Genomic DNA, 11,541 nt, shown 5'->3' on the forward strand with positions numbered 1-11,541 from the left:
GGTGAAGAACAACTGATATGCTGGGAGAACTTTGATTTTAATTCTACTCATTGTGCAGTGATTGAACTACTTGTTGCTTCAGAGGTAATTAAAATGGTGTCCTTCATCGAAGGGTGGGATGTTCCCCAAGCTTGGGTGGAGATTTGGTGCATCTGCTTGTTAATTCCTGTGGATAAGCTTGTCCTGAATGGTTTATTCTCAATCTCACTACAAAGGTTTCTAGGCCTCGGGTATGGTTGGTAATGTTTCGACCAAGGAATCCATTTGTACCTAATCAACCTTTTGTGCCTCATTTCGAACTTCAAGTTATAATTCTTTTTTGTCTAAAGATAAACTATCAACAAAGGATTGCAAGTTTATTTAGTGCTGAACGTTTGGCTCAAGTGTTGAATTCTCCCCACCTTCTCCTTCTACCTATCCTGGACTACCGAGAAACTTGGGATGTCTGAATTTTAGTCTTGGTGTGATGACATCTTGGATCCTTCAATTTGATGGAGCTTACAAACCTTTGACCAAGGCTGCTAGCATGGGTGTGAAGCTCACTTCACTGGGTGGTGAGGAGTATTGTTACAGCAAGTCTGCACCTGCAAGTACTTGCAATCAAGCTAAGTACTCGCTGCTCATTTTTGGGCTACAAAAGGCACAAGAACATCATGTCAAGCAACTTGAAGTGCAAGGAGATTCTCAACTAGTGTGTGAACAAGTTAGTGGAAGGTGGAAGGTGCGGAGCAAAGGCTTGGTTCCACAACATCAACAAGCATTGGAACTTTGCAACCAATTTGAAGAGGTAAAAATTCAACATATCCCTCGAGCTTGAAATCTAGTTGCTGATATCTTGGCACGTGAAGCTTGTACTTCAATCACGCATGATGTGAGTGGAAGCCCCACCCCAACAAAGCCGCAAGCCACGAAGGAGGGTGATCATTTGTAAGGAATGCAAAGGTTGTGGTCATCATGAAACTAAGTGTTGGGCATACTTGATACGAGTTCACTGACTTCGGAAGATCATGAGAAAGGTCCTCAAGGACATTGCTCAAAAGAAGGATGCCAGACCGCACACCCCTTGAAGAAATAGCATGGCGACTACAGTAACTGGAAGAAGCTGAAGGTGATGTGCAAGCTCTCCAACTGTTGACATTTGTCATGGAATTCTTGTTTGCCTTGATGAACAACCTTTTGCAGCACTGTGTCTCTAACCCTCGCTTGTAAAGATGGATGTGATATCATGAGGGTTGGTCCTTTTAAGATTGTCTATATGCTATTCTATGCTAAAGATTCTTCCCATGTAGTATTTCACAATACACTAGTCACACCCTACCCTGCCTATGTGTGCTTTGTGGATGTATCTTCTCGTGTTCTGTGGATGGGTGGAAGAAAGTCCAAATGAGTATCTTGTGGCCTTCAAGCACCATTGTGTTTCTCTCAACTTTCTTACTGAAGACAGATGGCTGTTGGTTCTTCCCACATTTCTAGAGGGTTTGGCTCAAGTGTGGTATGAGAAGCAGGCTGAAGATGTTCACCAAAGCTGGCCAAGGTTGACAGCAGCAATGATTGAGTATTTCGGCAAAGAAGAGGAGCCGGAGAATGTGTACCTGCAAGTGTCAAACTTGAATCAGTCAGAAGGTGAGACGGCACATCGATATGTGGATTGAGCAGCCATGCTCCTAGACCGTTTAATTGCCACGCAGGAGGAAAATGCCGGATTTTGAGCTGGAATGACTCAGCATGTGTTGGGCTACCTTGTAGCAGGAGCTTAGCAAGATTCATCATTTTTTGTTGTTTTAATGTGTTTAGACCTCATAAGCTCCTTAGCAATCTTAACACTAAGTTCCTATCAACTCAAAACACTAAAAAGCATCAAAAACAAGCTTCAAATGCACCAAAATGACTTGACAACCAAAAAAATAGTTTTCCTACTTTTTCGTCTACACTCTCACTTCCTCCTCCTCTCTTCTCCTACAACTCCACTAACAAGCTCCAAGTTAGGCTTGAAGACTTGTGCAATGGGTAGATATCGAAGGAAGACAAGTAAAATGCAAAAGCATACCTTCATTCCCAGGTAGTAACACCAAAAATGTAGTGGGTCTCGGCGGTGACTCACATGTCGTGGGGATATTGAAGAGATGCCGATGGAGCCTCCACTCCAAGCTGCTCCTTGTGAGAGTAATGCATAGCATGAGCATTCGCAAGTGTCACTCAAGTGGCCTCCAGATTGTTGCAATGTGGTTTCATGTGAGGAAGAGGGAAGAGGAAGAGGGGAGGGGAGAGGGAGAAGGAGGGAGAAGGGAGGAGGAGGAAGGGAAGAAGGAGAAGGGAGTGAAGTGGGATAGAGTGACAACCACAAAGGCACTATGAGGAAACAAGAGAACACCCAAAACACTCTCTTGGAAGAGAAGAGGGAGCTTGTATTCAACTTGGTGCAAACAAGAATGAAGACCAAAGTCAACCATTTGGCCTTTTATACAAGTCACCTTTTGAAGGGAGGTCCAACCCTAATCTCTTTATACCACTCTCCCTTTTCATTCTTTTGCGATCCTCTTGGACCCATCTAGCTCCGACACAATCCTAGCTCTACGGACTTGCCATTGTCCATCAAATCATATCACTTAACTAGCAGTGGTGTATTGTTAACCATTATGTTAACAATAGTGAATCTTGGAGCTCATCAAAGGAAGAGTACAAAATGGGAAGGATGAAAGTGACAAACCTTGTAAGATGTAGTTTGAGATCTGTTGCTATGAAAATTAATGAAGGGTAATGTGAGAAATTTAATAAAGTTTTTTCTTCCAAACAAATGTTGAAATTTAAGAAAGTTTTTTCTTTCAAACAAATTTTGAAAAGAATTCTCAAAATAAAGAGGGAGGTTAGTTTTAAGAAAGGTAGTGGTAAGCCCAATGAGGTTTGGGCTATGATCAATAGAGGAGGAAGAAAGTATACATTGAAGTGAAATAAGGTGAAGGGGATAGATGGTTAAGGGATCATCATCACTAAGGAATCGAGATGGGTTAAGGGACTTGATAATGAGAGGACCATAATGTATTCAATGTAACAAAAAGTAAGTAGGAAAAGGGAGAGAAGACCGATCTTGCCAAGACAAACAAGTTTTTAAATAAATTTGAACTCAAAGATTGTCACAAACAAAGGTGAATCTAAAGAAGGGAGCAAGAACCCCATGGGAGTCTATATTCTTTAGTGCAAATTTTGAGAACATACTTCGACAACACAAAGTCAAGAATTAAATGATTGTAGCTAAGAAAGGTATCAAAGGGAAATAGTTTTTTACCTGATCATTCTTGGTGCAGTGGAAGTGATGGTTCTAAGGTAAATACCTTTGAACTAGGTGCAGCCCATTTTGCAGATAAAATAAAGGCAAGACATGAGACTATTCAGAGACTATTATGTGGTGAGGAATAGCTTCATAGTAGTTTGCAATATCTCTAGCATATAAAGAATGGTTTTCAAGAGGAAGGGTTATAAGAAAATTCAAAATGGAGTCGATAGCCCATAGCATATTTATTTTGAGTTTTAAAATCTTTTGTAGGTGAGTTGGAGTTTGTGGCCATTAAGGGTAACCATAGATTTTAAGTTCCTTTAGGCCAAAAGAGATGAGGTCGGTAAGGATTAAAAGACAAAAATATGTGCATTAGTGATTCAACAAGAGTTTGCTTATGTGCTTTAAAAGTGCACATGAGAAAGGGGAGAGTATTAAAAAAGGAATGAGGGAGGTCAAGTTTGTCTAGGGAGTGAGTGATGGAGAATAGAGTCAAAATGAGAAAAGTGCACATGAGAAAAGGGAGAGTATTAAATAAACGAGGGAGGTCTAAGTTGTCTAGGGAGTGAGTGATGGAGGATAGAGTCAGAAGGAGAGTGAATTCTTGTGAACGAATTCTCTATTTAAAGTTTGTCTTTGGACTAGAAAACTTTATATAGGCCAACCAATGTATACATGGTTGGAGAGCCAATTAGTTTCACTAATGTGTGTGTGTGTGTGTGTGTGTGTGTGTGAGAGAGAGAGAGAGAGAGAGAGAGAGAGATCCTCAAGCCTAATCTTTGTGTTTTGATTTTTGGAAAGTGTCTGTGAATTAGTCCCAAAAATATGAGAAAGGTAGTCCATGAAAGGATGATAGTCAATATGTAGATAAGAGCATACATCATGAAAGTAGTTAGTAAGGGATTTGAGTCCAAGGAAAGGGTTCTAGAGGGTGATGGGGATATGACTGAGACCTTTCTTTATTTGTGAGCAAAGGAATTTGTGATGGAAGAAGGTAGGATTAGAGGTGAACCATGAGGTTGGTAATCAAAGTCTTTAAGAAGAGCTTTGAATATATGGAGTGAAAAGCAGGAATAGGAGGCGGAAAGTTTTTTAGTTAGAAAAGTGTGTTTGTCTTTATAAATAAGGGTTCTTAGGGGAGAAGTATATCTTCAGAGAAAAAGAGTCAAAAGTTTGGATAATATCCAAACTAGCAATGAAGTGTGAGAAGTGTATCATATCTCTAAAGAGAAACTTAGGGACATTTTTGAGTGTTTTCTCTTTGAAAAGGACCTAAATGATCTTATTGTGATTATGTTTATTAGGACATTGAAAGTGAAATAATCCATTGTTAACAAGCCAAACAATACATACATCTAATGGGTCTAGGCAAGTATCTACAAAACCAATATCAAGGAAAGTACCTGTTTTGTCCCAATTGATGGCAATGTTTGAAAGAGTGTCATCTTCATGATCTAAAGCGATTAGGAATTCTAGTTGTGAATCATTGACCTGAGTAAAGAGTGAAACATTGATGGAGTGAGACAAGGTGGAGGCAATATTTTGGACTTTGGGAGAGTATTTGGGAGGGGAGAGAGAACTTTTTTAGGACAACAAGCCAATTTGGGAGGGTAAAGGGAAAGGATGCTGAGAGCAAGGGAGGGACTTGGGAGAAAGGTGGAGGGGATTGAGAAGTCAAAAAAGGGGGCAATGGATTTGGCTACTTTGAGTAAAGTCGCTCTACATTGATAAAAGGTCATGAGGGAGAAGAGGACTTCTTTGGGAAATTTGAAAACCCAATTTATCGAGGCAAAGAATTTGGCTTGGAGGAATCCAAGAGGGAAAGGGATTTACATAATTATCAAGCATGTACCAAATCACATGGTCTAACTAGACAATAGAGGATTCACAAGGCACATTTATCTTCTTGATGAGGCAAATACACTTTAACTAAGAACAAAAAACATCCCAAGAGTTTTTCACATAGTAATTGTCTTCTTTTTTAGTGGCAGAGTTGTTCCAGTTAGCTGGTTTTGAACAAAATAGATATATTTGCTAAGGCCACGCTTTGAGTTATTAATGAGTTTGAGATGGAAATGAGTGTTGAAGTAGTGGGAGTTAAGGCGTAATCTACCATGATAGGCATATTCTTTGCATTGTTCAACTTCCTTGGGGGAGAGGTTACAAATGAAGGCCAAAGCGTGAATAGTGAATGGAGCAAAGAAACCAAGGTTTTCCACACAGCAAATCTTGTAACCCATAGAGTCAGAGTTCATTTCAATGTGCCTTAGTGCGAGTAGAGGTACACAATATCAAATCTTGCAAGATTAATCCCATTGAGGAGCTCTTGGATACTAAGGGATTCAGGGAGCATTTAAAAATATCTTTTGTCCTCAAGAGTGAGGAGTTATAAGTTAATCAAACTATGGTTGTTATCATTAGAGGGGGCAAGACCACTTGGAATGGGAAAGGGGAAGGCACCATTGACAACTGGAATGTCATTAGCAAGGCATGGAATGAGGAAAAGGAACTCATTGTGGGAGTGGTTGTAATTAAATTACACAGTTGCACAATTGGAGCCAGCCCTTTTAAGTCTTAACAAAGTGCTATCATCCTCATTTTTAAGAGCTTAAGAATATTTATCCAATCATTAAGAGAAAGTTGCTCTTGCATGTGCAAAATGAGTTCTATGTGATGCGGCATACATGCATTCTTGCATTCTTTGAGACAGATTCACTATCATGCATGCAATTCTACATTCATAGATTACATTCATGCATCTTTCATATGTCATGCATGCATAAATTCATGTGTTTGTCATTGTATAGGGGATGCTCTGCAATGCTCCTCCCAAAACTGTTGTATGAAGGACCTAGTGGAATCATCCAACAATCGATCGCTGCGAGGTGCACGACCACTCGAAGCCCAAAGACATCAGTCTCACTATCCTCTAGACTCTGCCTCCTAATCATGCCTGCTCGCAATGTGTGCGGTGCAATCTGAAGAAGACGTGAAACGGTATGCACATGGCCTGTCATGTGAGGTCTACTAATGGCAGCCACAACAGCACGGTGTGCTACCAAGGCATCACTGGAGTTCCTATGCTTAATAGAAGCATAGAAATGTTGAACACTGCTAAGGACCTCGCTACATACAACCCTATCTCTACGTGCACCAAGACCAGCAAGCCTCCTACACTCTACCAAGTCAGGGTGATCAATCAGAGACGTGAGAAGAGTAGACTGCGAAGCTGGCATAAGGTCACTAAAAAAAGACTGCACAATCTTGCTAGTACAATGACGGATAGTGGACTTCAGCAAGTCGCGTCATGAAGCAACACTGCTGCTACAAGGTGGGGCAAGGGGATCAATGGGAGATGGTAGGGTGGAGGAGGGAAGGGAGGCACCAAGGGGAAGGGGGGGAGGGGGAGGGGGGAGGGTGGAGGGGGAAGAGGTAGAGGTGGAGGGCAAAATGTAGGTGGCTAGGGGAAGGGCGGAGGCTGGAGGTAGGGGAGCGGATGAGGATGTGGAAGGGGGGACAATGGAGGTGGGGGTGGGGGTGGGGGTGGAGGTGGAGGTGGGATGCAGAGGTGGAGGTGGATCAGTGGTGGCAATGCGAGCTCTAGCTCTAGAGGCTCTCTTGCACTCGCGAGCCTTCCGCTTGCACTCCTTGTCAATGAGATTGGGGGGGGGGGGGGTCCTACATCTTTCATGTCTACTAGCTCTACGGCTTTGAGAACCCATTCTCAATGAAAGTAGGATGGAAGGTGTGACAAAGTGATGGGGAGGCAAGAATGGCTAAGAATGGGTGAAATGAACCAAAACGTGGTGTCTTATAGAGAGCGTGAACTCATCCACTAGATTGCTCTTGATTATTATTAGTGGAGAAGGTGCTAAGATTGAAATAATTGGCTACTGAAATTCCATTTAATTTTGTTTTGAAACTAATTTTTGTGGTCTACTCAAATAAGTTGATTTTAATCATATTATATATACATGGAATCATATGTTAATTTTGAATATTTGCATTGTTTGATTTTATTTCAGTTTAATATTCACATAACATATGTGCCTATCTTGATTAATATTTTCGTTAATGCAATTTGAGAATAATATGTTACAAACCATGATAATTTGATTATTTTGCCACTTCCAAATATCTCCAAATACCTCGATCGTGGTCATTAACCATGACAATTTGATTATTTTGCCACTTTTGGATACCTCCAAATACATCGATTGTGGTCATAAACCTCGATCGTGGTATTCTATGCCTGACGCACTCAAATCACATGCATGTATAACTTACATGCAGATCGTGGTCATAAACCTCGATCGTGGTATTCTATGCCTCACGCACTCAAATCACATGCATGTATAACTTACCATGCATGTTGATGATGTGGCTGGCCATCATCATGATGTGTATACATGTGGTTGATGTGGTACCATGCATGGTGATGATGTGGCAATATGGTGTGGAATATATGAGGCTCTTCCATGACATGGAAATGTGATGTAGCATGATGAGTTGGCATTCATGAGGTGGTAGATTGACATGGCGAATCGAGGTGGAGGGATTAGTGACGTGGCAATGTTGACAAGGTATGCCAAGGTGGCAAGGTGTGATGACATGGCTCCAAGAGTTCCTATGATGTGGAATGATGAGATGGCACATGTGATTGACGTGGCAGCATGTGTGGCAATCTAAGGTGACATGGCAAGGAGTGATGTCACATCTCCTTAATGACATGGCACCATGCGGTCTAACAACGTGGCATGGTGGCAAGGCAAAAATAGATGACTCAGCCTTCCACATGGACAGCATGCACACTCCAAAGGCTTGCCACTAGGGTTGGTGATGCTCCTAGCCTACCTCACCAAGCCTAATACCAAGCCTACCTTGTCTTGGTATTAGGCTTGGGTGGCCCTTTTTCCCCCACAAAAGGGAGATTTCACTCTTGGAGGCCATATTGTACGTTTCCCTTACTCAAATTTAACCAAAATTTTTTCCTCTTATTCATCATGTGGAGAACTAAATTTATTGACATTTTTGAAATGTTTGGTCATGTTTGAGAATTACTAGATTTATTTTTAATATTCTTTGTTGATCCTCCAAGGAGTAAAAGTAAAAATTAAACTTCAATCTTCCTAAATCTAACCGTTGGATTTGGGATTTGATGATTGAACCACACACCCTTATGTGCCTACTAACCTTCCACTGAATGGATTTGCTTAATTATTCAAAATACTAAAAAAATGTGGTGTGCTACTAAAATGCATGTATTTTATGACTTTATTTATTATAAATAATTATTTATAATTAGATAAATCATTCAAATAATTACCAATAAATCAAGTTAAGCTCTACATAATGTAAAGAGACCACCTACAATGTTTTAATAACATTTAATCTAAAATGAGTGAGAAATTTTCAATTTAATATGACACTCTCTGTTTGTGACAAAGGTGTGACCACCCTGGAACCATGCCGTGTAACACAAAGAAATTTTTTGTGTGTGCATCGAATTTTCGATCAGACTATACCATTGTGTGCACAATAGCATGTGTGATGTTGTGTCTGTAGACTTCAAAGACTAGATCCATAGGGAAGTAGGTGAGATTTGTATTTTTGTGTGCTAAAAAGCTTGTTTTTCCACCTCCTAAGGATTGGGGAGTGAACAAAAAGTGGACACCCTAAGCTTGCTACTTCCCTTCAAACTTTAGACATGTGTTAGATAAAGAAGCTTCACAACCTTAACCAAATAAATAAAAAGTCTTGCAAAGGTCTCTAAAGGTCCATTGTTGTTACCGTAGAGTCGCTAAAAATCTTCGTATAAAAAAGGCACACATGATTGCAAGAAGGTTTGTAGCTTGCAACACTCATTGAATTCCTTAGCAGTGAGCAATGAAATAGATTGTGAAATTCCTTCTGAGAATAGCGACAAATCAATAGAATGAACTAGTAACCTCCTTAATACTTAGACAGCCATGGTAGAGGGGGAGATTGTTCAATAAGCGGTGGCTACCCTTGGTTACTTTGAGGTAGAAAGCGCCGACCAACAACCATGAAGATAGACATTGGACTAGAGTTGGTAAATTGCCTAACAAAACCTTTTGAGAATTTTCTATGAGAGAAGAAACCATAAAAAATGCCATGAAGAAACCACAACTAAGAACAACAGTAACAAATCATCCATGATAGTATGTATTGAAGAAAGTAGGGCCTCTGAAGAGTCACCCACAATAAACATTCAAGGCTCTATGAAGAAACACATCAACAAATAACCATAGAAAAGGCTTCTGGCAGCCCTCACACCATCATACAAGATCTACATTGTAATTGTTGAGACATCAAATAGAGCCTTAACAAGGGGTTGGGGGGGGCAACTCTAGAAATGAAAAACACTAGTAAACATTTAGCTCCGTGTCCTGCGTCAGCAAGTCCTAGCGGAGAGAAAAGCACATATATAACAATCGAGACCTCCTTCTGAGAGTAGAACTACTCCTGAGCAAGGGCAGCACAACAGGTTCTTACTGGCAAAGGATTAAAAGGAAACAATTCCTACAACTAACCCCAACAGAGCAGAGAAAATTATTGACTCTTTTCAACAATTAATAGCTCCAATTGATTTGAATAGAGAGTGGCAAAAATGGGGTCTCCATCAATTAGAGTCACTCAATGAAAGAACTCTCAAGGAAGTGAGCTAACATAGCTCTAATACCATGTAGAAAAAGTAGGACCTACATGCTCACAAGACAGAAAAGATGGTGGAAGCTCACTCAAGATGTAGAAGCTCCCAAGAACTCAAATGTGGGAGACAAGGGCAAGAGAGACGAGCTTATCCAACTTCAATATTGGACTCCATTTCACACCACACATTTTACCCATGTGTGTTCTTATATGAAAATTAAGATTAGGGTGCTCATTCCCAAATCCTCAAACCCACAGTGCATTGGCTCTTCACATGCTTAGCCAAAAACCACTCACCCATGCACTCCTCTTGTTTACATTTCATGGAGATATTCTAACAATAGGTTCATCAACCACATGTGCATAGAATGAACCAATAAGGCTTCTATGATTTGCAGCTTGCCTCCTACTTGAAGCTCATTTCATTGATTGTGTGCAATACTTATTCGCTCCTAATCGCTCCTATGATGTTTTTAATTAATTAATTAGTGTATCGCACCATTAATTCCCAATTAAGCTAACGTTAATCCCATCAGTCATTCTCAATTATTCATCGTGACAGTTTGCGCTGCACGTCTCCCTCCTTGTGTATCTGCCTCTCTAACCTTTTGGCCTCTGCTTCTCCTCCCCACTGGCCTCTCCATCACTGGGCCTGCCTATCTCCCTTGCCCTCCCTCGCTGAGCCTTAGACTCTATTCTCTCCATCACTCCTCGCCTTTGCCTTACCTCCCTCTTATATCTGCTCAAGGCGGTCAAAACTTTCTGGAATCAGAAATGCGTCAAATCACTTACCATAATTTGCTGAAATCGTGCCCCATTCTCAAAGATTACCTTAATTTGCCATACGATCCCCCCTCCCGCCCGAAGTAATTAATTGATCGGGCAAAAAACCTCGCTAGTGGGGCCTATTGGCTACCAATGGTTCTTTTGTTACAATTCCAAACCCTATCATTCATGCAACTTGCATCATAATTTAGTCCTAATAAAAAATGGGGAATTTTTAATTGGTAACCTCATTACCCTCACTCTCCTCCATAATATTAATCGTATTCATTGTCATGTAAATGTGGTAAACACATACCTAATATGCTAGACATTGGAGTAGCCAACTATTTTCGCCCACGATGTGCATTATCTCGCTCACCCTCACCCTCTCAATTGTGCTCTAACCTTACCCCAATCTGCTAGTTATAGGAGCTATGCACTACCATCTTGCAGAATGAAGAGTGCTTGCAACTCTTTGAAGACTTCTGTTTGCAGGAAGTTGGCAAAAAATAGGCAATATTACCACAAGTATAAGTCATACTACCATTGGTATTGTGAATATTATCGGAGGTATCATTACAATTGCCAATAGTTTACTTGTACAAGCCCACCGGTAGAAGCCAGATAACATTATGAATAATACTAAAACTAATAGGAAGTTTATCATCAATAATATTTTAAGGCTTATCAGATATTTTTCCTGGTTACCATTGTCAGGACATTATTCTCACACTATTTGTGATCGAAAATGACGTCCATGAATGGAGAGAAGAAGCACCAAGGGATGAATGGAGAAGAGGCAAGATTCTCACCAAGGAGGTATTGGGGAGGAG

Source organism: Dipteris shenzhenensis, chromosome 30 (assembly GCF_047967505.1).
Source record: "Dipteris shenzhenensis isolate YYH24624 ecotype China chromosome 30, Dip_SZ_1.0, whole genome shotgun sequence".
In the NCBI taxonomy this organism is placed as follows: Eukaryota; Viridiplantae; Streptophyta; class Polypodiopsida; order Gleicheniales; family Dipteridaceae; genus Dipteris; species Dipteris shenzhenensis.